Source organism: Gastrolobium bilobum, unplaced genomic scaffold, assembly GCF_033153095.1.
Source record: "Gastrolobium bilobum isolate Gb01-03AN ecotype WA unplaced genomic scaffold, APGP_CSIRO_Gbil_v1 utg3757, whole genome shotgun sequence".
Taxonomy (NCBI): domain Eukaryota; kingdom Viridiplantae; phylum Streptophyta; class Magnoliopsida; order Fabales; family Fabaceae; genus Gastrolobium; species Gastrolobium bilobum.
Window position 1 is genome coordinate 228,147 of NW_026897545.1, and position 27,994 is coordinate 256,140.

At 37.7% G+C, this 27,994-nt stretch overlaps 1 pseudogene; it reads right to left on the reverse strand.

Moving 5' to 3' along the window:
* Nucleotides 1-684: 684 nt before the first annotated feature.
* On the reverse strand, nt 685-11,035 carry LOC133307952 (cytochrome P450 704C1-like; annotated as a pseudogene).
* Between the last annotated feature and the right edge of the window lie 16,959 nt (nt 11,036-27,994).

The window sequence follows — 27,994 nt, forward strand, 5'->3', positions numbered from 1 at the left end:
TTTACCTAGAGCTTGGAAACCCTTTAGATTGTTCCATGTCTATCTCTTCTTCCTAGAATGCAGTTTTCACGTCTATTTTTTCTATTATAATATTTATTTTAAACAAATTGTTTTTTAGAATCATATAAATATATGATAAACTTATTTTTAAACAAATATACAACATAGAATATCACACGATTCCAAAATCTAAATGAAAGGGATTGGCAAACTTTAGTAAGCAAAATTGTGCTCATTAAAATGGGTTTTAGGCATCTGGTTGTGAAAAGAAAATCAATTTTTGTACTCTATTATGCACTTATAAAACATATAACAACATCACAGTGCAATAATTCAGACAAATGTACCCAATTGAACAGATAAAATTCTATATCAGACTCTTCAGCATGAGCTTATATAGAGTGGTGTTATGATAAACAATCTTTTATTTGAAGCTTACAGACCCAAGAAACAAGTCAAGCACCAAAATAAAATTCATCAAACATCATATCAATTAACAAACCAGAAATTTAATAAAAATCCTATTAGAAAATCTACTTACACTAGATAATATAATCTCTACTTAGCAAGATGGCAGAGCCATATTTCAAAAGCATATCATTTCACCTTTTATTTAGATTGAAAGGCCTTAAATAGCTCTCAGAAATACCAAGGTGATTTGCTTTGTTTCACTTTTCACCCTACTCACAACCTTGGAATTGCACATAGAAGGAGGCCGTTGTCCATGTGAAGGGTAAACATGACCTTGTAAGTCACTTTTTTTGTTCCATTTGCAAGTTTGAATCTGAAGAAATGAAGAATAGCCATTGCTACTATTTTCATTTGTCTATAAGCAAAGTCCTTCCCTAAGCAAACACGAAGCAATGACACATAGAAGCTTAAGTACAAGATTGGTAACAACAATTCTCATCAAGCAAGCTAACTTAAAGGAAAACAAGTTACAGACATGGAAAGCTACAAATTTAAATGGAGATTCGGGTTGGAAAATTCCATTTTTGAGCCATCTTTCAGGATTAAATTCCTCAGCGTCTTCACCCCAAATGGAAGACATGAGACCCATACCATAGGCCAAGTAGTACACTCCATCACCCTTTTTTAGTTTGTGACCATCAGGAAGAATATCAGGTGCCTCTGCAATCCTCCCATCCTTGAATCATACCAAAGACATGTTCATCAAAATCCACATAATAAGTTATGTTGTTTGTGTTGTTGCTGTGTTGCAACCTAACATGGCACATAAGTGAGTGTGTGTGCATTTCTGGAGTCACATGAGATGAAATGAAAACCATTGAAAGTAATTTACTTTATCTGAATACTATGTACTGATATTAAGCTATCTCTGATTTGCACAAGTTTTTTACAAATGCACGCACGCGCACATACACATATTTCAACAAGTGACCAAACTTGTATGCTTGAGTTAGCTCAATCGCCCAAAGCAATAATCAAATCAGATTGTGCAACTATCATAAGCTGCACAAACTGTTTGAGTAGCATGTGACACAGATAATAGTACCATCATCAATCAACATATTATCCCAATTTAATTAGGGTCGCGATTGATGAACCCAAATAAAAATCAAGTGAAGACAAATAAAAAGAAATAAAAAGTTGGGATCATGCAGAGAATAGTATCCTAATATAGAAATTTTGTAGAGAAGGATGAAATAATTCAAGATGGTTTTGAGCAAATTTATTGAAGGTACCGCAGGGACTGCATGGTACAATCTCAAGGTCTCTGTCAATGCTGCATGAAGATACTGCATTTTATCAAGAGTGGCATCTGTTAAATTAGCGATGAAATCATCTATTTTGGATTCACTTTCATGGCTACAAGTGACATCTCTCACTTCTTGCACAATCTTTTCCTCTATAAGAGGGTTCTTGCAGAGCATATATAAGAACCATGAAAGAGTGTTTGCACTTGTGTCTTTGCCAGCTATCATAAAGTTCAGGATTATATCCCTCAAATACTTATCTGTCATAGTTGTTGGGTACTTCTTGCTCTCCATCAAAAAGGTTGACAGCATGTCCTCTTTAACATTCTGAAAACCAAAGCAGCCATTTAACTGTAAATAGTATTAAAAGGAGGACTTAGAAAAAAAATCATCTTTTGGAAGACTAGATGGTTCAAATGCATCATATCCAAAGTTTCATTAGAAATGTATTGAAAAATGAAAAACATCACCCAATTTTAATTTCCACTTTTGTATCAGTAAGTTACAATATATGATTTATTCAAATGAAATAGAAACGATATTCAGGGGGAACACAAGTTTGTGATCATCTCACTGAATCTTGCTGAACTTTCAATTGTGCTTTTTTGGTATTAATTACTCCATGGACGAAATCATCTATTAATTTCACATTTCGCTTAAGGGTAGCTTCACAACCAATGTTAAGGAACCTTTTGATCTTCCAGAATGGATCAACATAGCGCCAAAAAGTCAAAGCATTTGATTCGTCAAAGGCCTTCATGAACTCAATTCCCTCTTTGCTTGATCCCTCTAAGCAATTCAATTTTGTTCCAAATCCAACTTTGAATATGGAATCCAAAGTGCATCTATTTAATAAGACCTGGAAAAAGAGCAAACGTTGTATCTACATCACACTTTGTAATTGTAAGATAATATGATGTTAGCAACTGTAACATCCCTGTCTCGAGTTGGTTCAATTGATATACATATGATACTTAATAGAAACAGCGGAAGACTTAACTTACGAAAATACGAGCTAACTTTTTTTTTTCTTTAATCCTATCTCACATGATATCTCACATTGCATACTTCTCCTAATTTAATTCGTATTTGACGAAGACGAAAATCAGGCAGAGTAACCTCTGTAAATTGGACAAGTAGGGATTTGCCAATCCCACTCTTAAAGGTTCTTGATAAACAGTTTATACCATATATAATTTCAGAAATACCAGATATCTATAAAGGACTATATACCCATCCATGGGTGCATGCATAACTGGCTCTGTGCCACTATGTTTAACAATATACATATTTCAGCATATGAACATATCTGAATACACAAATGTACATGCATCAAATATGAACACATGTACAAAACATATACGGACCATATATTGTATAATGGATCAAACATCATGATCCCAAAATGAATAGAACACTATACAACAGTACATATTCTCCGAAAATAACATCTATAATAAATAGTAGCGTCCGGCCACCCAGAGTTCCATATCCTCGTACTAGTACCTCTAGCCACGGGAAATGTCCTTGTCCCATGAGGGCTCTTCAATTAACTGTGTTCCGGAAATCATATCCCCAAACGGGGTTAGAGACGAATCTCTAGAAAGCTCCAGGTTTATGGAAAACTCTCCATACCCTGGGCTCACTTCCTGCATGACAGTCAGATATATAATATACAAAACATCATATAAGCAAATATCATAGCTGAACAAAGCATATACACATATCTTATCAGAGACGTACGCAGTAATTCCCAAGGGATGACCCAAGCGAAAATCAACACACGTAACAAATATCATATACAAAATCATCACAATAATCACATCAGAACAAAACATATCTTATCAGAGACATATGCAGTCATTCCCAAGGGATGACCCCAAGCGGAAATCAATGTACGTAACAAATATCATATACATAATCATCAGAATAATCATATCAGAACAAAACATATCTTATCAGAGACGTACGCAGTCAGTCCCAAGGGATGACCGCAAGCGAAAATCAACATACGTGTTCCCAAGGGAGGACCCCAAGCGGAATCAGAACATATCAGAGGTGTACACCATTAGTCCCGAGGGATGACTCCAAGCAGAAATTAGTGCACATAGGATCAATGGCTAGAGATCATCACATAACAGAGGTGTACACCCTCAATCCCAAGGGAGGATATAACACCTCATAATTCTAAATTATATATTAAAAATATTAAATGAGGATTAAACGGGAGGATTAGTGAAAATCCTAAAAATTAGGCCAAAATACAAAGGAAGGGCAAAACGGTAATTAGCCAACACGCAACCCTAAGAAGATAAAAAATGAGAAGAAGGTCTCAGATGATAAAAATAACCCTGGAAATGGATTTCAGAACGAAAAATTGAGTGGGTAGGCAAGTTTCAGAAAATTCAGTGAATAGTATTTTTACCGGGTAAAAAATATCGCGGTACAATTGCACCGTAAAGCGTGCCGATTGAGTTTTGAGCTCTAGGTTTTGAATACAAGTTATTAATGGTTTATAGAACTAGGGAATATGATTTCTGATGAAATTTGACAGAAATTAGTAAGTTTGGGAAAGCGTGCCTACGATGCGCGTAACAACTTAAAACAACATTTTCTCCGAACGACCGGAAAACTCTGGATTCATCTGATCAAGGGTAATTAAAGGACAATGGTTAATGTTAAAAATTAGAGTTTCTAAATATGTTATGAAATCATGGACGTTTAGTGGAATTGGAGGAAAATTCGAATTAGTTTGAAATCGCGTGAGGTGGCGGTGATGCCCACCTCACTTAAGTGGACTTAGCCACATGGACCAACACTATTCATCATCATCTAAAACGTCTTTTCTCTCTCTAAAATTTGTGCTCCCTTCCCCCCTCCATGACCATTTTCATTCAAATCTTCTTCCTCTCTTAACTTCATCGATTCTTAACCGAATCAGGCAATTCTTGTCTTGAAATTTGTTGGAAATCACCTTCCAAACACATTGGTGGTATCCATTAGCCTTGAAACCCTCTCATTTTTGAGAAACAAGCAAAAACCAGCCACGAATTTCTTGGGAATTTTGGTGTTCATGGAGTTGTTTGGAGCTCCAATGGTTTAGGGTGTCTTGGAGGAGCCTTGTGCCTAGCTTTTGAGTAAGTTTCCTTGCATTTTAACGGTTTAATCTTGTGATTGGATTTATGAACCCTAAAGAGGGCTTGGTTGATTGATGTGCTTAGAGAGCTCAAATGAAAAATGTTTGTACATTAATGTGTCTTAGAATGATGTGTAGTAGCCATAAATGCAATAAAAATTATTGATGAAAAATGTGCATTTTTAACTTAGAAAATTTTGAGGTTGTCATGACTTTGGGTTTTTGGATTGTTGTTAGAAGTGTGTTGGGAGTTGTTGTGTAGTTGTATGATGACATAATAGGATTGTATGAGATGTGGAAAAATGAAATTGGGTTGAAAATCTCTTGGGAATTGCCTTGGTGCAATTCGGCCATTTAAGGAAAAGTGAGGGATTTATGTTGAAAAATTATTTAGATGATGTGTTGTGTAATTAAATGGTAATTAGATGAGTTGTGTGGTGGTTGGAAGGTTAGAGAACCAATGGAAAAATAGTTGAGAGTGTTGAGTGGTTCATTGGACCTAGAGCGAAATATTAGGCAAAACGACGTTTAAAAGACGTAAAATGAAAAGTGGCACTTGAATTGGCCTTTTGGTAACCTAAGGATGCCTAATAAAATTAGAAAGAAAATTTAGAAAAATAAATTGGAAAATAAGCCTACTAGGGCCGAACCTACATAGTGTAGGGGAGGTTTTTGACATTTTTCTTATTCTGATAGAATTGCCGTGTACTGATGATTCGTACATGGTTGTTGTAGGTTGTCGTACGTTGATTTGAACCCCGAACCGTGAGTCGGTGGATTGCCCTTGGTCCTGGACCAAGTGGGATTGAGGTAAGTGATTGGAACAATACTTGTATAATTGGTAACTTGCATGTGTTCGTATGAGTTTTAAGTAATTGGGAATGTCCTCTGTGTAGGCATTCTGTTGAGTAACGAGCTCGGAGAATATACTGCTTTGGAGCTAAGTGGAGAGGCTTATTAAGGTAACCTCTTGGTATTGGGGCTTGATCCCCTTGTGTGTTCCACCATGCCCGTTGAGGTTGATGGTAGGAAGTGTATGTAAGTAATGTAGAATAACATGATCATGCATTTGTTATGTATGTTAGTGGTACATTGGATGTACCGAGTCTCTGGCTAGTAGACAATTTTGCCTTCGGGCGTTTCGGACTTCCACTGGATAGGTCTCCGAGAGGGAGTTCCAGTTGACCTAGGGTCGTGGTGTATGATCCGGATAGGAGAAGACTAGGAAGTCTCGGGTGTATGTGGATGGGAGGGGTGCCTTGGTTAGATGTTCTTGGAACACGCATTGGATGAGACCTGTAGGCTTATATGCCGAGCCATTAGGCAGGACGTTGCATGGTATTGGTAGCGACCATTCCAGCTTCGTCGTATTTTGTATCCCTATGTTCCCCAGTTTCTCTAAATCCCTTGCTATATCCCATTTTTCAAGATGTTATTCTATATTATTTATATGCATCGAAGTGAGCCATTGGGCGGAGTTTTCTCCAGAACCTGTGGGTTACTGAGATATATTCGTATATCTTACCCCGCCTTGGGGGCTTTATTTCAGGAGGTAGCAGTGGTGCAAGAGCGGCGGGCAAGAAGCCCGTATGATGAGTCATTGGAGGACTTTATACATTTTGCATTTTGATGGCCATTGGGCCTAGGCTACACTTAGGGTATGAACATTGTATATGTTGTTAGGATGCGATTTATTTCATATTTGTTCATGCTATTTTGGCCTAAGTCTAGATACATGTAGTTTATTACATTTGGAGATTTATGAATTATGTTGTAAATTGGATAATTGTAAGTATTTTAAATTGGATCTTGTGTAATGTGAAGCATATGTAATATGATGAAAGGGAAATAGGCCTATTTTAGGATTATGATTATGTGTATTCTGATAGAATTGTCGTGTATTGATGATTCGTACATGGTTGTTGTAGGTTGCCGTACGTTGATTTGAACCCCGAACCATGAGTCGGTGGATTGCCCTTAGTCCTGGACCAAGTGGGATTGAGGTAAGTGATTGGAACAATGCTTGTATAATTGGTAACTTGCATGTGTTCGTATGAGTTTTAAGTAATTGAGAATATCCTCTGTGTAGGCATTCTGTTGAGTAACGAGCTCGGAGGATATACTGCTTTGGAGCTAAGTGGAGAGGCTTATTAAGGTAACCTCTTGGTACTGGGGCTTGATCCCCTTGTGTGTTTCACCATGTCCGTTGAGGGTGATGGTAGGAAGTGTATGTAAGTAATGTAGAATAACATGATCATGCATTTATTATGTATGTTAGTATGTTCTCCAGTTTCTCTAAATCTCTTACTATATCCCGTTTTTCAGGATGTTATTTTATATTATTTATATGTATCAAAGTGAGCCATTGGACGAAGTTTTCTCCGGAACCTCTGGGTTACTGAGATATATTTGTATATCTCACCCGTCTTGGGGGCTTTATTTCAGGAGGTAGCAGTGGTGCAAGAGCGGCGGGCAAGAAGCCTGTAGGATGAGTCGTTGGAGGACTTTATACATTTTGCATTTTGATGGCCATTGGGCCTAGGCTAGACTTAGGGCATGAACATTGTATATGTTGTTAGGATGAGATTTATTTCATATTTGTTCATGCTATTTTTGCCTAAGTCTAGATACATGTAGTTTATTACATTTGGAGATTTATGAATTATGTTGTAAATTGGATAATTGTAAGTATTGTAAATTGGATCTTGTGTAATGTGAAGCATATGTAATATGATGAAAGGGCAATAGGCCTATTTTAGGATTATGATTTTGTGTATGATTAGTAAATGCATGCAATTGGACTTTGATGATTGAAACGTATTGAGTATTAATAAAGTAAGCAATGCGATACGTATTATATAAGTAAAATAAACTGTGATGGGTTGTAAGTGCCCCAAGGAATTGTTGGTCCTTGTGAGTGCCACCCAATGATTATTAGGTACATTTGAGGTCCTAGAATACATTAGCAAACTTGGGGACTTTCGGTAAAAACAAAGGAAACTCTGGCGAAATTTCTAGAAATTGGCATAATTTAGGCGAACTTCGGGAGAGCATATCTCCCTCCACAGAAGTCCGATAGGGACGTGCCAGATGTCATTTTGAAGCTTGAGATGTCCTCTATCTTATGGTAATATTTGATAGAATTATGGGTTGAACGTCGGCCTGGAGAAGGCAAAGAGGTCAGACTGCCCATTTGCTCACTGCACTTGTGGCAGTTCTGGACCGGTTTTGGGAAATTAATTCCTGCTTCATTTCTTAGTCAAATTAAGTGCATGATATATAAAATTGAATCTTGAGGTGTCTAGTTTGTTGTATAAAAATTTGAGAGCAATTGGTTAAGTTTATTTTCTGCAGTAATTCATGGAGTGAAGGATGTTTGGAGCTATTTTGGGGTTGGTTAGTAGTTTTGTTTGTCCAACTTCAAATGGCGATATTCGGAGCAAACGAGCTCTAAATAACTCGTGTGATAGCATCCTAGAAAGATAATTGAGTGTATAATAACATATCAAAAGATGGGAGGCTTGTAGAATGTAGTTTATCCGCAAAAAATTAAATACCGAACCATGTTCGGAAGAGTAGAAAACTTAAAAGTGAAAATTATGCTAAGTGGGTTTATGGGAACCCCTTAATGACTTGTAGTAACTAAAATAAGTTATAAAAGTAGTCTAAATAAGTATTCCGCAAGAGTTTACAGTTACGGTCACAACTTTTAATTATTACGCTTTTTATTGTTTTAAATTCTCGCGTGATAACGAAAAAATAAATGAATTGTTGTGATTGTAACTGCGCTTAATATTATAATTAATGTTAACAATACCGGTGTACAACGGGCTGTTACAGAGGACCCCAAGCGGAACTCAACAGATAACAGATATATACACAGTCAGTCCCAAGGGAAGACCCCAAGCGGACATCAATGCATATAGAATCAATGGCCAGAGATCAATACAAAAATCATATCAAAACATCTCAAAGTAAACACATCAAAACATATCACATCACATCATCATATAGTTATATATGAATGCATCTATATCATATATCTCATACATATCATACAACCTGACCACAGTCCGTACACTATGGCGGAACACAAAGTAGGAGCGAATCCCATAAACATAGAGCTTACCTCTCAAAGCTGTATAGATGGCCTACCCATCAACCGAGTTACCAAGCCTCCTCTGATGTAGGTCCTAACAAGACTCTTAGGCGCACCTAGAATAGGGAATCCATACAAATATCAATAAAATGGTTCAAAGCCAAGTAGTTAAACAGACACACCATTTATTGATTTCATCTTTTACTTATCAAATATTTCTTAACTATTCATACATACGGTACTGTTCATCTCTATAGTACTATTCATATATAAGTCACTATTCATGTATATGATACTATTCATATACGTCACTATTCAAAAATACGGTATCTCAAGTTTTCCAAATACATTTTTACCGTTAAAATCTTCATCTGAACACTTTTCTCAATATGAGCCAAGCCTCAATCAAGCTCTAACATGTTCAATCAAACCAAACTTTCTAAATGGAAAACTAAATCAAATCTTCCTCAAAACTCAAAAGAAAATTAAAATTTCTCAGTATAAAATTACTTAGAACGAAGGGGAAAGCTTACTTTAAGCTCACATGGCTTAAAGCTCCTTCAAAATCCCCCCTTTCAAAGAAATCCAAATTTTAGAGGAAGAAGATCTCTCTCTATAGTGAAACCCATCCAAAAATACTGGTACCAATGGACTCCTCTCAAAATTTCTCACAAGTTTGGCTTTGGAACGAAGTGATTTGAGGTCTCTAGCTCAAGTTATGATCCTTGGAAGATTGGATTTCAAAACCTCATTCTCTTCCTCCATCTCTGTTGTCCGCGAGAAGAAAAAAGAAGGAATAGTAAGTTTTTTAGAAATTTCACTTATATAGGTCAAGTTAAATTTAACTGGGTAAAGGTTTATCTATCTACACACCTCCATTCATTTTCAAACTTTACCTAATGGACTAGAATATTTTTCTAGTCATATTTCTAACTTTACTTTCCCTTTTCGGGTAACTTTGTTTACCCTCATTTTTACCCCTTAAATGTCATTTTAACTCATTTTCACCAAGGGTGACTTTATTTCTTTTTTTTTTTTTATAATTATCCTTCAATATTAAATCCATAATAAATGTGAGGGTCATTATAGCAACTGAATAAAAAAATTAAAAAAAAATTGTTAAAGTAACTCATACTTCTAACCTTTATAATGTCATTTTATCATACTTTAACCTATATTGAAAGACTAAACTGTGACATACTAGCTTTAAATTGATGATGAACAAACTTAGAATATGTTTTGATAATGAGATTAATTAAAGCCTCCTCAACAATTTCAACTTAAGCAAAAATTCTAATCCTTCCAGCACCAAGCATATGGATCAACTTGTAGGAAGTTGTTTCAGTTTAACTAATAGTCTCGAGTTTGAGCTCTAGGTATACAGCTATATTAAAACTTAGTTGGGAGAACTTTATCGCCCTTGTGGTCCTGCTTGTCTCGAATCCGTATTAATCCACACCCATTGGCGACCGGATATAGGATAGTTTATACAAAACAAAAAAGAGAAAATCTAATCCTTCAACAATCATATACTATTTACTATGGAAAATATAACCACTTACTTGCATATAAAAAACATGACCCCCATGGGAAAATTCTGATATAACTCTGACCGAATTTGCAGCATTCATTCTAAAAACAGAACAACTGAAATCTCTAAGAACTCTTATGGAGAATTAATAACTTGCAAGCTTCCTTTGCTGCCTCCACTTGTCACCATCAACATCAAAAATCCCCTCACCGAAAAGATCAGTCACAATGTCCTGGTTATACTTGCCTTTGGAGTACTTATCAAAGTTGGTTTTCAATATGTGTTCAACATTTCTTGTATCTATGGTAAACACTTCGCTTTGATCTGGAGCAAGAAGCCTGAAAGTTGGATGAGTTTTGGCAATTTCAGCATGGTAATCATAATGTGTTGAAATGGAATATTTGGTAAACCATTGTTCCTTTCACAGGTGCGTATTCTGGGTCCCCTATGGATTTTCCCATGAACATGGTTAGCATGATGAAACACAAAGCTATGAAGATACAAAGAAAAGATAAGGAAATGAAAGTCAACAGGGTGTGCAAAACGTCCATTTCTTCTCTGTATGTTGTTCTTCAGAGGCTCTATTCCAAGAAAAGGCGGTGTCTAAAGTGGCGGACCCAAAAAATATTATTTATGTATGCACGCTTAGTAGATTCCGGGGCAGCACCCCCAGAAAAAAATTAATTTTTTTTAAATACATTAAAAAGTAAAAGAATATATGTTGAGAAAAGTAAAAGTAATTAAGAGTTGAATTTCCTAGAGTGCATTGAAGAGAATTAATAAATAAGTGTAGTGCATCGTAAGTGTGTTATTAAAAAAAAATTATATTAATCGATCATAAATTTATACAGATAATTTTCTGTGACAAATTTATATTTAAGAAAAGAAGACCTATTGCTATGTTATTAATCGTTTTTGTTTTTTATTTTCCAATGCCATCTTATGCATTTAATAGAAGGCCTATCTTATTCAATGCATTGTAATCGACAAATTACAACTGTGCCAAATAAGACAAAAGCCTATCTAAATTTATTGTTACATGTACAAGTGTTTTAGGCGATGTAGCTAATTTTTTTTAGGGGAAAAGGTGTGTCATTTTAAATGACACACCTTACATCCTTTCACTCTCACAAAGAGGTGGGATCCACATTTTTAAAAAAATTTCTCCCTACTCTCTCTCTCATGATTTATCTCTATTTCTCATTTAAAATGATACAACTTTGTGTCCTTTAAAACGATACACAATTTTCCCTTTTTTTTTTACCCCCAAAAGTGTATGTCTGCCCTTGCAAACACTTGCAACTACATGGGTCCACCGAAGAGTCTAAAGTATAATACTATCCAAGTTTTGAGTTTACTACATGGATCCTACTTTGCATTTAATTGACTACTCATGTCCCTTGGGCCTTGACGCAAACTGATAAATCGGGAATAAATCTTCAGTATTACTATTACAGCGAGCATCTGATGCGACAACAACGTTAGTATTATAATTATGTATATACAAAATATATAATTATAATATTAAAATTATTATTACTTTTTTAGAAACTTGTCACCGATGTGTCACATTCCTACAGGTATAATGTACACACGAAGAGAGTACTAAATTTATTCCCCAACCGGGTGCTATTTTCATAATGGCAGAGTACTATTGTGGACTTGAACTTGTACATAGCTACTACGACGTCTTAAAGTTTTTAGTATATATTTGGGGGAAGGGTTGAACTTGAACTTGTACAAACTTTTTATTTACAAACTACACTATGTACTCTCGGAAGAACACTAGGTTACACTATGTTCTCCCGAGAATACATAGTTGTTCTGTCTTAGAGACAGAGATGTCTGGCCCAATAGACTGGTATGTTGATCTTAGATCTAGTGCCCTCTCCAAGGTATCTATGGAAGAGATACCCTTGAGTCAAGCAGATCACTGTGCACAATATACTATGAACGACGTTAGCCAATGGAGTGTGTGTGTGCGCACATTGATAACATAACAGTAAGAGAGAGTGTTACATACCTTTAGGGTTTACCTTTTATTTATAGAGGTTACCTATGAGTAATGTGGGGTGGGCCTTTGGTGCCTCTAATAATGGCCCAGGCCTGTCTGTCATGCTGTCGTATTAGTATTAGTATCCTTGATGGCTACCTAGGTGTCTGGGTTATCAGGGTGAATTTCCTTGTGTTTTGCTTTAGGGTCTTTGCTAAGCTGGGCACGTTTGAGCTTTAGTAAACTCTATGCATGTTTTTTATATTAGGCTTCAAAGTCTTCCACTGGGGTCCTCATTGCCCCTTATCTCGGCGGGTTGAGCATAACCTATGAAAAATATTTTGCGTATTCTCATGCTGAGTTTAGAATGATCTTGAGTGGTTGGGATCCAACTGGCGAGTTGCCCCTAAGTATGATTCCTTACGTACACGTTCTGATTTTGAAATTTTACTCTGCAACCGGAAATAATTTCTCTTGGCCACATCCGGGACAGGTTATGCATAAACCCGGCTAGATAATCTACTTGTGCGGCCGGGTAACGAATGTGCTTGAGTAGTTGGGATCCAACTGGCGAGTTGCCCCCAAGCATTAGTCGAGTAACGCGTCTAAGAGCTGTTGACTACACGTGTCGTCAACTTCTCGTGCCGATTTATCATTAGCACTCGTTTCATTCTGACATGTGCTGTTTGCCGCATGTGTTAGCATGTTGCAGCCGTTTTATGTTGTTTTCGCATTTATTTCGTATTTATTAGTAGCATCATTTCAGGCGTCTAATCATTTCTTTTTAAGTGCAATGACGCTGGTGCCCCTGACTCTTGCCATCCACGACTGTTGCGGTTACTACCCATGTGGGAGAAGACACTGGTACCTCTGTCCCTTGCCATCCACGATTACTGCAGTTACACTTGCGCCTATATAAGTAAGCACTTTTCTTTTCTTTCGTTTTTTACTTTCCTTGTCTTGGAGAAGTTCCTTGCCCTAATTCCTTTTAGCGTTCCGCAAGTGCTTTTCTGCATATTCTGGGATTTCACCTTCTTCACCTTCAAGTACTTGCTTATCCTTTTTTTGCGTTGCTTGTATTTGGCTGTCTGCATTTTAGACATTGGCCATATTTGTTGTGATGTTTTTCTTTTTTGCGTCAACTTTCTGCATTTCAAAAGTGTCGCATGCTGTTTCACTCGTGCATTTTCCTCCCCTTGCTATTTTTCCTTTTCTATTTTAAAATTTTGTGTCATTTGGAACTTAACAAAATTAGAGGTAAAAAACCTCCTTCTTCAGTTTTGCCTTGTTGGGAGAGGAAAGAAGAAGATTATGAATTTTCAAAAAGATTCTCCCTAGTGTTCATTTTTGGTTGTGGGGGATTCCCAGAACCAAAGAGGAAGAACGGGGAGCCATGCTTCGCGGTTGCCACGGTGGGAGATCCTAGAGGAGATTCGGATTATCCGATAGGGAATTAGGGCAGATCCGGGGTAGATGTTCATCCACCCGGGGTAGTAGCCGTCTCTCTGTGAGTAGACGTATTCCCCAGTATTTTCCCCAATCCGGTTCTGGGCCCTCACGTAATGCCCTTAAAACACAACTCATTTTTACGTCAATCAATCGAGATATCACTCAGCCTTGCTCTATCTCAAAAATCGCTCTTTGTTATTCCTGCGTTTATCTTAGCTCCAAGATTATTGAGCAAGGATGTGACTCTTTGGCCGAGTCTACTTTGGCTATTTGCCGTCATGGAGATGTTCCGGGATCTACCTCTGCATCCGGCGAGGCAGATGACCCCATTACCATATCAGAGAAGTCGACTTCTTCGTCCTCCAGTGATTCTTCTTCTAATAGGATTTTTGATTCAGGTTTGCCCATTCTTCTTTTGATCCAGTTATTTTCTTTGTTATAGGTTTTTATGGCATCTCCTCCCCAAGGGGTTGTAGAGGAGTCAAGTTCCGTCGAGTCATATTCTGAGTCACCTTCAGCCTCTTTAACATCCCAGTTTCCCTGGGTGACCTATGAAGTCTTAAACACGACGTCCGAAATGAGTACGGACGATGTGGCTGGTCTTCCTGTGGGGAAATTAGAAAACTTTGATATAGGCCCTCCACACGAAGACGAACCTGTTTGTTCAGGGAGAAGTTCTGATGAGCCTTTTTTCTTTTTCTTTTACCGAGATGTAGTAACTCAACTTGGCGTCAAGTTCCCTTTTATCGAGTTCCAGATAGACCTCTTAAATCATCTCCACATAGCTCCCAGTCAACTTCACCCCAATGCTTGGGGTTTTGTTAAGGCGTTCGAGCGTTTTTGCGCATACCTTGCCCTTCCACCTTCTGTCTGTGTTTTCTTTTACTTTTTTACGCCTCTTACTCCCCGAACTGGTCGTGAACCACCAAAGCGGAAAGGTTGGGTCACCATTCAGGGTGTCCCTGGGCGTAAAATTTTTCATGTTTACACTGAGTCTTTTAAGAACTTCAAGGAGAAGTTTTTAAATTTTCTGCATATCCCAGGAAGGAAGTGTGGTTCCTCGATGGTTGCAATTTCGAAGATGTGGAGGGAAAGTTCCCCTTTGCTGGTCATCTGACCATTATAAATTCTCTTCCTCGAGCTATCGCTTTAAGGAGTCCGGGTTGAGCACAGGTGATGCTAATAGCGTGATTGACATACGTGCATATAATAGTTCAAAGACTTATGTTAGTGTTTCCTCCCTTCTTTACAAGTCCCAGGAGGAGCTTGACGCTGAAATGAGTATGCCTGCTTTTACAGTTACATGCATATTTTTGACATTGCATCTTTTAACTCTTTTCATTTCTTTGATGCTGTAGTTCTAGTATGGAAAACTAGCAGCCGGATAATCAGCAAGACCCGCAGCATAACCGACCCAGCTGGTTGTCGGTCTTGGGCCGGGGTGAGAAGAAGACAGTTGTTGACCTGACGGGGAAGAAAAGGAAAGCCCCTGAATACAAGTCCAAAAAACCTCCCGCTTCTACTGCCGAGAAGGCCAAAGAGAGCCCAGATGACAAGACTAAGGGAAAATCGTCTGACAAAGGTGCCCCAACCTCATCTCAAACTACGGTGAAGTCTACTATGCTTCCACCACCCTCCGAAATTGCCCATCATGCTTTATGGCAATCTGGAATAACTGGTGCTCTTCGGGATGCTGTCTGCCCTCCGAGATAATTTTCAACTCATTTCCTTTCACTGCCACTCAAATAAAGGAGTTGTAGGATATGGAGTTGAGTTGCATGAAGATGTCCACCATGGTGAGGCCTTTTCTCTCTTTGAAAAACAAGTTTCTCCGCACTCTGAACGAGGCACATGCATCTCAAGAGGAGAAGGGAAAAACCGTTGCCGAGTTTGCCCAAGTGAAGGATGAGAAGGACCAGGAAATTCGGGACTTGGCTAAGGTGAAAGAAAATTTCACTAATCTGCAAAGAGAGCATAATGAACTTCAAGCCTTACATGCCTTGAACCACAAATCGTTAACGAATTTCAAGATTATCCACGAGGGAGTTGAAGCAAAGTTAAAAGAAGCTGAATCGACCGCCCAACGTTATCGAGTTGAACTTGAAAAGTTGGTGGTAGGCTCCTTCAATAATGCTCTTAGTCAATTGAAGGTCGTTAACCCAGAACTGCAATTTGATACAACTGGTATACATCCCAAGGCTTATGTTAGCAAAGGTAAGATCGTTGGTCCTCCTCCAGAATCTCCAGCCTGTGACTCCGTGACATAAACGGAAGGCGGGGAAGAGACTATGGTGGAGGGAGGTGAGGTGGTTAGCACTCAACTTGTTGTGACCTCGCCTTCTCAATTGGATACCCCTACTACCCTTGCTGCATGAAGGATCGGGATGCCGGTTTATTTTGTAATTTCGCATTTCATTGGGGCTTTTGAAGCCCCTTTTTGATTTGTAATGAATATTGCAAGTTTTATGTCGATTTTTCTTTTTTTAATTTCTCTTTATTTTCCTTCATATTTGAGCTTCATATGTTGACTTTTTTGTATTGCATGTTCCTTTAATGACTTAAACTCATTTATCTAAGTATTTGAGGTTCGTCTTCTTTTCGGGTTTCCTGAAGTATTTGTTAAATACTTTTAAGGACTTATCTTTTTGCCAAGCGAACTTCATGCTTGTTTTCTAAGTTCATGACTTAAGCAATTAGAGATGTCTAACCTTATCCGAGTTGCTCCCCATCCGAGATGGGTTATTTTTGCAACTTGAATAGATTTTATGTCTTGACTCGTGCATTTCATAAGTTCTTTGTTAAGCTTTATCTGAGTTCTCCCCATCCGAGACGGGTTATTTTTCAACTCCAATAAATTTTATTTTCTCAACTCGTGCATCTTACGAGTTCCATCTTATTGACCTGGCCGAGGTCAAAGCATTGTGCGGATTTCGACTTATGTCATTCTCCATGACGCATGTTTATTTTGACTTAGCCATTTTGGCAAGTCTGCATTGATGATAGTTATTGTCTTTGTTGACTTAACTGTTTCATCATAACTTGGATTTTATAACCCGACTTTACCTAAGGTAAACGCAGTATCGCCACTTATCCCCCTTAGGCTCATAGACCAAAGTAGGGAGAATTTCGACTTGATCAGAGTCCGTATGGCAAATTGCACTTGCATATCGGGTTTTGTATTGATTCATCAAAAATAAATAAGGATAAATCTTAAAAGAAAAATTCCTTATTTATTGATATCAAATCATCGATTACATGAATTTGCCGGCATATTTGGCTTTAGACAATTCCCTAAAAAAGGAAAAGTAATTCGCCTAGAAAAAATTTCAAATAAATTGAAAAACTTCAACTCTTCAAAAAGGTTGATCCCGAATTTAGCTGTAATATACTTTCAGCTTATCCGCATTCCAAGTTCTCTTGATTCCTTTGCCTTCTGTTGTTTCCAGGACATAGGCTCCTTTTCTAAGTTTTTCTTTAACTCGGTAAGGACCTTCCCAATTTGCAGCTAGCTTTCCATCTCTGGCATTCTTATTGCCAATATCTGCTCTCCTGAGTACCAAGTCATTCTTCTCAAAGACTCTTGGTCTCAATTTTGTGTTATATATAGCTGTTATCTATTGTTTGGCCATCATATCCCGGCAGTGAGCTGTAACCCTGGCTTCATCAACAAGATCTAACTCAGCAGTGAGTAGTTTACTGTTTTGTTGCTCACCTTGCTTAATAACATTCATTCTTCTCCAAGAGGGTTCTCCAATCTCCACCGGGATCATGGCTTCACACCCATATGCCAATCTAAACGGGGTCTCCCTCGTAGCTGTCTGGGTATTGGTTCGGTACGCTCATAAGACAAAGTGTAGTTGATGAACCCAGCTTTCTTTGGCATCCAACATTCGTTTCTTGAGCCCGTAAAAAATTACCTTGTTTGCAGCCTAGCTTGTTCATTTGACTGTGGGTGTTCCAGAGATGCAAAGCGGTGTTTGACCTTTAGGTCTTTCATCAACTCCTGGAACCTTTTGTCAGCAAATCGGGTTCCATTATCAGTTACCACCTCCGTCGGTATTCCAAATCTGGAAACAATGCTCCTTTCAAAAAGGAAAGGGAATTATAGTTTGGTTAATATTCTAAATTGGTGCCACAAACAGATCAGCTTTGTTTTGCTTATTCTGTGCGCTCAATGAGATGAGGAGGAGAAAAATGTAGGTGTGTTTTGTGACCAATCAAAAAGAATGCATTCAGATTTCACCTATCAAGTGTTAGGCGGATAAGGAAGGAGATAAGATAGGTACAGGTTGCCATGTGTAATATTTAACCAATAGGGCCATTCAATTTTTCCATGTGGATAACTAATAGATGAAAGTAGGAGGGAATCTTTAGGCTGAATTCAAGCTTTCCCCTAAAGTATTTTGGCCCGTAGCCCATCATATGAAATGGGGCCTAAACATATAAATCGAAAGGCTCTCCTATCTTAGTAATTAACTCATGTATATTCATGTATATACTTTATGTTTCCCACTAATTGTTAACTAAGGGTGTATTTTTTGTAATAAAATTAATCACATCCTTTTAATGAGTACTCATATAATTCTAAATAGTGTTATGCTTTCTATATGTTATAATTAAATTATTCCTATACTCATAACTAGAATTTCACATGCCTAAAATAAATTCTCACCTATTATAATTCAAGTAAATTCCCTAGCTCAATATTAATTTCCTACTAATAGCCAAATAATTCGAAGACCAAACGAATATTACATGTAATTCGAATTCTCTCACATGCATTCTCATGCCTTATCGTATTTTATGTATTTCCCTAATTACGAGGGATGTTACACTCTCCCCACCTTATTTAGAAGTTTGTCCCCAAACTTCGTCCTACCTTCCCAAAGGCTACTTAGTTCAAGTGTCTAACACTATCTCATTCGTACACTACGTCATGTTACAGTCTAGCCGAGGTGATTACGGTAACTGGTTCTGCTTCTACCCACTTAGTGAAGTAATCCACGGCTACAATCAGCCACTTCAATTGTCCTTCAGCATCTTTGAAGGGTCCCAGCAAATCCATTCCCCATTTGAAAAGGGCCATGGAGTCGAGATATATCTCAGTTCCTCTGGTGGCGAAAGAATCAGTCTGGCATGCTTCTGACAACTGTCGCATTTTTTGACATGTTCTTTAGAGTCTGCTTCCATGGTCCGCCAGTAGTAGCCAGCTCGGAGGGCCTTTTTAGCCAAAGCTTTACCCCCCATGTGATGCCATTGATTCCTTCATGTATCTCGGTCAGGACGTATTCTGCTTCTTTCGAGTTCAAGCATTTTAACATAGGGATATGCAACCCCTTTCTGTATAGCTGATCATTCACAATTGTGTATTGTGTTGCATCTCGGACCAGCTTCCTGGACTCCAGTTGATCCTCAGGCAATGTTCCTTTCTCAAGGTATGCCACTATGGGTTGCCTCCAGTCATTTGCCGAGGTGATTATCATCACGCAACTCGACTCTGTTCTACTTTGATGTACTACAGTTCTGTTGTTGCCTGGATTTTTTATACTTGCCGAGGAATGTGAGTAACTTTCACCTCATCGAACTCAGCCATCATTTCTCGAACCTTGTTCAAGTATTTCATCAACAGAGGGCCTTTGGCCTGATATTTTCGTTCTATCTCGAAAGTCACCAGCTGGGAGTCACTGAAGATTTTTAACTTTTTGGCTCTGTGTTCTTTAGCCTGCATCAAACCGGCTATGAGAGCTTCATACTCTGCTCGATTGTTTGAGGTTGGGAAACCCAGGTTCAAGGAGTGTTCTATAGCTACCCCTTCTAAACTTTCAAGTATGATCTCAGCTCCACTTCCTTTATCATTGGAGGATCCATCTACATATACCCTCCAAGCATCTTCAATCTCTCCCGTGTCTGAATTGACCGGGGTGAGTCCCATTATAAAGTCAGCCAAAGCTTGTGATTTTATAGCCTTCCGACTGTCATATGTTATGTCGTATTCAGAGAGTTCAATTGCCCAGTTAGTCATTCTTCCTGCCAAATCTGGTTTATGGAATACCTGCTGTATAGGCTGATTAATTCGGACTATTATCTGATAGGGGTGTTCGCGGTCTGGATTGGATCGGTTTTAGAAGCAAAAATCATCTGATCCAATCCTTTCGGTTTGATCATATAATCATCCATTAAGTTTGGATTTTTTTCCAAATCCGATCTGATCCAATCCAATTTTTTTCGATTTCGATTGGATCGATTTTCGATTTTTTGAAAATCCTAAAATTTATTTCATGATTATTTTGAAAATAAAATCTTTTGTATATATTGGCTTTGTAAAAACAAAATTTGAAATAAAAAAACATTAGTATACTATAATATAGTTTTTTTTTGCAATGAGATACGAAGCTCTATAAAGATAAAATTTTATTGATGAGATGTGACTAAATTTTTTCTTAGGTTTAGAAGATAGGTTAATAGGTCTTGGGTTTAAAAATTTATAGGCTATGATTAAGGAAAGGCTCAAGTAGGTATAGGAGAATTAATATATTGGATCGGTTTGGATTGGATCGGTTTTCATCAACCCATCCAAAAATCGATCCAATCCAATTAAAATTTGCGGTATTTTTTTTTGTTTTTGATTTTTTGGTTTTCGGTTTATTCGATTATCGGTTTTTCGGTTCGGTCACCGCGGATTGAATCGGTTTGGATCGATTGATGAACACCCCTATTATCTGGTGTCCTTGAAAATACGGCTGTAATCTCCTTGCAGTAATTAGCAAGGCAAAAACCACTTTTTTCAGCTTCAAGTATCTCAACTCGGGACCTTGCAAAGCCTACTGACAAAGTAACTTGGCTCCTAACCTTTGCTGGTTTCCATGATCAGGACAACACTTATTGCTTCTTCCCCCACAGCCAGGTACATGATCAGAATATCTCCTGATTCTGCCTTAGACAACATAGGTGGGGTTGCCAGGCATTTCTTGACTTTGTCGAGCGCGAATTGGCATTCCGGGTTCCATCCTTGCACAGCTTCTTTCTTTAGTAATTTGAAGAATAGGAGGGCATTTTCATCAGACGTAGGTAAGAACCGGGTTAGAGCAGCCAGCCTACCAGTCAATTGTTGAACCTCCTTCTTATTCTGGGGTATTTTTATATCAAGCACTCCCTTGCACTTATCAGGGTTTGCATCTATTCCCCTATGGGTTAACATGAAACCCAAGAATTTTCCTACTGGAACTCCAAAAGCACATTTTATCAGGTTTAGTCGAATGCGGTATTTTCGCAACTTCTGGAATGTTTGTTCCAGATCTCGGACATGGTTTGCAAGGTCAAATGACTTGACAATCATATCATCAATATATACTTCTACATTCTTACCTAGTTGATCCTCAAATACTTTATTCATCATTCTCTGGTAGGTAGCTCCAGAGTTTTTGAGCCCAAACGGCACCATATTGTAGCAGTAATTTGCTTTTTCAGCAATAAAGGTAGTTTTTTTCTTGATCTTCAGGATACATTGTGATTTGATTATAACCCGAATAAGCATCCATGAAGGATAGCAGTTGGAATCCATCCGAGTTGTCTACCAGCTGATCTATATTAGGCATAAGATAGGAATCCTTTGGGCATACCTTATTTAGGTCTGTGTAATCAGTGCAGATTCTCCATTTTCCGTTAGGTTTTTTCACCATAACAACATTTGCTAGCCAGGTTGTATACTATATTTCACGAATGAACCTGGCATCCAGCAATTCCTTCTCATGTTCCTCCAGAACTTGTTTTCTTTCTGGCCCCAGCTTCCTTTTCTTCTGAGAAATTGGTTGCGATCCGGGTTAAACTGTTAGTTTGTGGCAGAAAAAAGTTGGATCTATGCCTGGAATCTCTGATGACTTCCATGCAAAAACATCTGTATTGCATTTAAGAAACCTGGCTAACTGTTCCTTGATTTGGGGATCTATGGTCTTACCAATTCGGATAAATTGACCAGGTTCCTTCCCCAACACAAGGTCTTCCAATTCTCCATCAGGTTCCGGCCTGGGGATTACTTCTTCTCTCATATCCAGTTCAACTACATTGACGGGTTTCCCCGAATGATGGGGGGTTTCCTTTTTGCCGGCTTTATCACCAGACGGATCCGGGGTGGACTCAAATGTATACTTCATTTCCTTTGACAGTTTCAAAGTAGCATTCTCTGGATTCTCTTTGATCTCCACTGATAATAATGACTTTGTTCTTCCCACTTACCATCTTTATCTTCTGATGCTTTGTGGAAACCAGCATATCCCACTTATGTATGGTTGGTCTCCCCAAAAAGATATTGTATTCTGACGGGAAGTCGGCCACTATGAACCTCACTCGTTCGGATTTGAATGCTTCTTTTGTTCCCAGGGTTAGCCTGAGATCTATATAGCCTTTTGGAGGTGTATTTTCTCTGTTAAAAGCTATCAAAGTTGTCTTGCAGGGTTTGAGGTCCTCCTCATAAAGGTTCATCTTCTTGAAAGCACCCCATAGTATAATGTCGGCACTACTTCCTGCATCTATGAAGATCTTTTTAACCCGGAAATTTACCAAGGTTCCAGTGACGACAAGTCCATCCACATGCCCCGGAAAAACACCTTGCATGTCTTCCTTTGTGAAATAGAGTAGAGGAAGGTCTGGTTTGCTGGGGTCTTACTTGAATTTGGGGCGATCCCGGATTGAAAGGACCTCTTTCAGATACTTTCGTCTAGCACTTACAGTATCTCTTCCTCCCCCAAGAGCTCCACTAATTACATTGCAGTCGAACTCTGCCTCTGGGAACTCATCATTATTGGAATCATCTTTCTGGTTTCTTTCTCTTTCTTTTTCTTCTCAGATACCGGACTCTTACTTCTTTTCTGATTTCCAGACTTTCTTTTGTTTTTCGAACCTTGCGTTTTGATCACATACTGGCGTAATTTTCCTTCTCTGACAAATTTCTCCACAGCATCTCGGAGATCCCAGCATTGGTCAGTGTTATGACCCGATCCATCATGGAAGGCGCATTATTTGGATTTATCCAATCCTCCTCTGTCAAATATGGGCCAGGGTCTGTCCACTTTTTTCATTTCCGTCATAGCCACTTCCCTCTAAATTTGAGAGCATGAGGCATTCAACGATGTATACTTTTCATATCATCCTACCCAGTCTCTATCATCCAAGTTCCTGGCTCTGGATTCTTTCTTTTTATTATCGGGTCTTTCCTTTTCTCTTGGGTCTGGGCTCCTCCTTCTTGGGCTTGTTCTTTTTCCTTCCTCTGATAGAGCATTTGCTATCTCCATTTGTTCAAGTTCCAGGTATTTCTTAGAACGAGTTCTGAACTCCTCCAATGTCCTCACAAGGTCTTTGTATACCGACTTGGCTAGTCTGGATGATCCATCAAGGCCAGCCACAATGAGGTGAACATGGACATTTTCTTGCAAACCCGGCACTTGCAAGGTAGCATCTTTAAACCTGTTAAGGTATCTCTAGAGCGTTTCTCCGGGTTGTTGTAGTATCTTGCTAAGTGCGAATTCAGATTTTGAATGTTTCTTGCTGGTTGCAAAATTCAGGAGGAACTTTTGTCCAAATTCCTTAAAAGATCCAATGAAATTAGCAAGGAGGGTTGAAAACCATGCCTGCGCTGCCCTAGTCAAAGTTATGGCAAATATCTTAGATATGAGGGGCTCATCTATCCTTCGGATATACATGTCCGTATCAAAAGCGTCTATGTGGACCTGAGGGTCCTGTCTTCCATCATATTTTGGTAGGCGTGCCAAATCAAAATCCTCAGGGAAAGGAGCATTTAGTATTTCACCAGTGAAGAGACTGTTATTATACTGCCCCCTACTATATTTACTCCTGTAGCCACCGGGTTCTCGACGTCCTCTAGTGGCTTGAGTATTTTGGTCGGGATGTGTACCATCCCGAATTTGCTGCCCATTTGCTCCTCTTGAAGCATTCTGGATAAAGATTTGCATGGTCGCATTCTGACCTTCCCTTGCAACATTCTCAGGATTCGGGTTCAATGCGCTCACAGGATTGTTCCTTCCATGGTTCTCTATCTCAGCAACCCGGTTTTGATGGTCCGGGTTATGGTTCCCTTCACGGTCATTAGCATCTTGGTCTTGGGTTCCTCTCGCCTCAGGTCCTATCATCTCCATCAAGCGCAGTTCCAGATCTTGCCTTCTCCTTGTATTTTCTTCCTGTATCCTCTGGAAGTCTTCTTTTCTTTGGAGATTGTTTTGATTCTCCATCTCTTCCCTTGAGCCAGCCGAGAATCAGGATTCGCTGATTGGGCTACGCGCGCAGCTAAGTCACCAGGATGTTGAGGGGGATTGTTTAGAATTGGAGCCACCACTCGGTTTAGGTGTGCCGGAGTGGAGGCTGTGTTTGACAGGTCCTTACTGACATGAACATGATCATAATCTATTTCATTCTTAGGATGGTTCTGAGGTTGATTCACCTCTTCCAAGAATGGATCCAGCGGGTGATTCTGAGGGTGTGGCTGTTGGCTACTACTTTTCATACGGACTGCCATCTTTTAGTCAGAATTATGGGAATATCAAATTCAAAGAGATGTAGAATCTCCACAGATGGCACCAATGTTTTGTCTTAGAGACAGAGATGTCCGGCCCAATGGACTGGTATGATGATCTTGGATCTAGTGCCCTCTCCAAGGTATCTATGGAAGAGATACCCTTCAGTCAAGCAGATCACTGTCACAATATACTATGAACGGCGTTAGCCAATGGAGTGTGTGTGTGTGCGCACAGTGACAGCATAACAGTAAGAAAGAGAGTGTTACGTACCTTTAGGGTTTACATTTTATTTATAGAGGTTACCTGTGGGTAATGTGGGGTGGGCCTTTGGTGCCTCTGATAAGGGCCCAGGCCTGTCTGTCATGATGTCGTATTAGGATTAGTATCCTTGATGGATATCTATCCATGATTATATTATATTTGAATCTTGGATTGCCCCTTATTGGGCTTGTCACTCTATGGGCCCTTTATATGGGTCCATAACAATAGCATAATTTGCAAAAATTTGTAAAAAAAAAGTTTGTAAACGGATCATTCCCCATGTTTGGGAGCCATTATACTTGTTATCATTTTATGTTTATTATAATTATTATCTGATTGGTTACTATTTGATTAATTCAAAATCAATAGTTGAAAAAAAAATTATCGTTGATTTCAAATTGATTCAACGATAACCGATTAGATATTAAAGGAGATAAGCCTAAAATAATGATAAATATAACTTACTCTTATGTTTGGACTTTTTTTTTAGCTTTTCTTCGACTAAACATATTTTTATAAATGCTATTATCATAAAAAAAAAAAGAATGAATAAAAAAAGATAAAGTCAAAAGCTTATAAGAGAAGCTTTTTCTAAGATGTATACAATTTTTTATAGTTGTTATATTTACTTTGTAGTTTATCCTTATTCTAAATTTGTATTATAATTTTATCCTTTATTGTAATAATTTATTCCAATAATAAATAATTTTATATTTATTACCCTTAGAACAGTTTTATATGATCATCAAATAACTTTTAGTTTTTATTTTTGAAGATTTTTTTTTTTAACTTTAGATTAAAAGTAACTTTTAATTTAAAAAATGAATATATGACAAGGAGAGGATATAACGACAAATTTAATGAACTTCAACGAGTATGGTTATATTTACGAACTTTTTCTTTATAACTATCTGTGGTACATAATGTAGTTTGTAAATAAAAAATTTATAAATATATCCTACCCCAACTATTACATTAGGGTAAACTCTAACCCTCCCACTCCAGTCGTTGCCTTTCTTTCTGTTACTTCGAAGTAGCCGCTTCAACTTCAGCCTTTTTATTTCTCATCAAACGAATGACATTTTCTTCTGGAAATCGTAGCTATTCTTAGCATGATACGGGGGTGACCGGTGATTGCTAGCGATTCCGGCTTCATACAGGCGAATTGCAGCCTACAATCCGAACTGAGGATAGGTTTTTGGAGTTAGCTCCCCCTCGCGGGATCGCGATCCTTTGTCTCGGCCATTGTAACATGTGTGTCGCGCAGGGCATAAGAGGCATGATGACTTCCTTTTAACTTTTTCTCTTATTCTTTTTTTATTATTATTTGCGATTATGTGCGATTGAATCGGTCCTTACAATACTCAAAGCAAAAATGACTTCTTATTGCATTTCAGTTTCCTATATTTTTCTGTTTTAATCCTGCAATTTTGTTTATTGCGTTTTAATCCTCTTCCTAATACAATTCTCTCTATTTTTTTTTTCAACCCTGAAGTTTTAGTTTAATGCGATTTGGTCTTTTCTTACGTGAAAGATTGTAAGCTTATGCTTTAAGGACTTCGAACAAATTGATCTGATTATTCTCTTCACTAAGCAATTGGAACCAATTTATGACAACTACTGATGTTTTTCAATTTTTGGTGAATAACTTGCTTGCGTTAAAGCAGTGAAGGAAAAAATAAAAAAATAAAAAAGAAATCTTTATACAAAAATGTTATAAATAAGACCATATAAGCCTTACCTTGTTTCTCTCGATTTAATCACTATGTATGTTTTCTGTTAAAAAATAAATCACAAGTGACCTGTGAAACAAACCAAAGGGAGCCTTGGAATTTTCCTTGCTTCCTAGTAACTCACTTTCCTTTGATTAAAGCATTCTAATAATGAAATCATTTGCAATATGCCAAATTTTGTCCCGTTTTAAATTACCTCTTGGAATTTAACATATCAAAACCATGATAAGTATTACTTTATTATTCTTAGAGAGAGGTTATACTATTTCCCTTTACAACCTCTATAGCTTCATCCATCAACTTAAGCTTCTGGGTCGAATTGGTTCTTTCAATGATATTAGAGTCTCGGTGTCCCAGATTCAATCCTTGACGCCCCCCATTTTCTTTGTGAAATTTCTTAGCACAATTAGGTTGGACCTGATGCATCATCCACCTGTCAAGCCCAATTAGCTCTCTTGTGCGGGGACGTATTAGAGATATATAAAAATCATTAATGTAGTCTCATCCACGAGTTAAAGCTTTTTGGTTGAATTTGTTATTTATAACCTCTTACAATCAAATTAACAGTTATAAAATAACATCAAATGAGAGCAGATGATTTAATTTTGATCCAACGATAAAGAAAATATTTATAAGAGATTGTAAGAAAATGATAGGTCGTAAATATAATCCCTCCTTTATTCTTATGTCTTTTTTAATTTCATTTTATTTGAGCGTTAGGCATCAAGATTGGGAACATTAGGCACAAGAAGAACATCCAAAGCTCAAATCTATTACCAATGCCCAAAGAAGCATAAGACACACATATAATCCATACTAGTGTACCAGCATTAGTGCCAACCTTATGTAACACAGACCAAGCCTTACTTTAATTATTTTTCTTCATATAATTTATAATTCATATCATCGTTATTATTTAGGGAAATGTGTTTCTTCTGTTATAGAAGATAAGATTGTTTCTAACAATCCCAAAACGATATCATTTTGGGATTTAGAAAAAAAATTTTAAGGTATTTAAAAATTTTACTTTCCTATTATATTGTGAATTCTATTAAAATACCCTGTATCTTTTTCTTCTTCCCAAACTCCAAAATGATATCATTATGAGATGAAAAGATAACTTTATCTCCAGGAGATACATTAAGCCCTATACTTACTAATAGTAAATATAATATAATTATTTTTTGAAAAAAGTGTTTCTCCTATCACATGAGATAAAATTATCTTCTACAACTCTAAAATTACGCTATTTTGGAATTTAGAAGTAAAAGGTATTTTAATAAATACATATTATAATAGAAAAGTAAATTTTTCAAAATACCCTTTATTTTTTGTTCTAAAGCCTAAAACAATGTGATTTTTGGATTGTAAGAGCCTTAATTCCTATTACTTATTAATAGTAACTATAATATAATTATTACTTGGTAGCAATCGCTATAACTCACCTATTTTTGGCAGATGAGTTACTTTTGTTCGCTTAAGCTACTCTAGAGCAGGTATCCATGACCCATAGGGTGCTAGAAACTTTTTTGCTTGTCTTCAGGACAA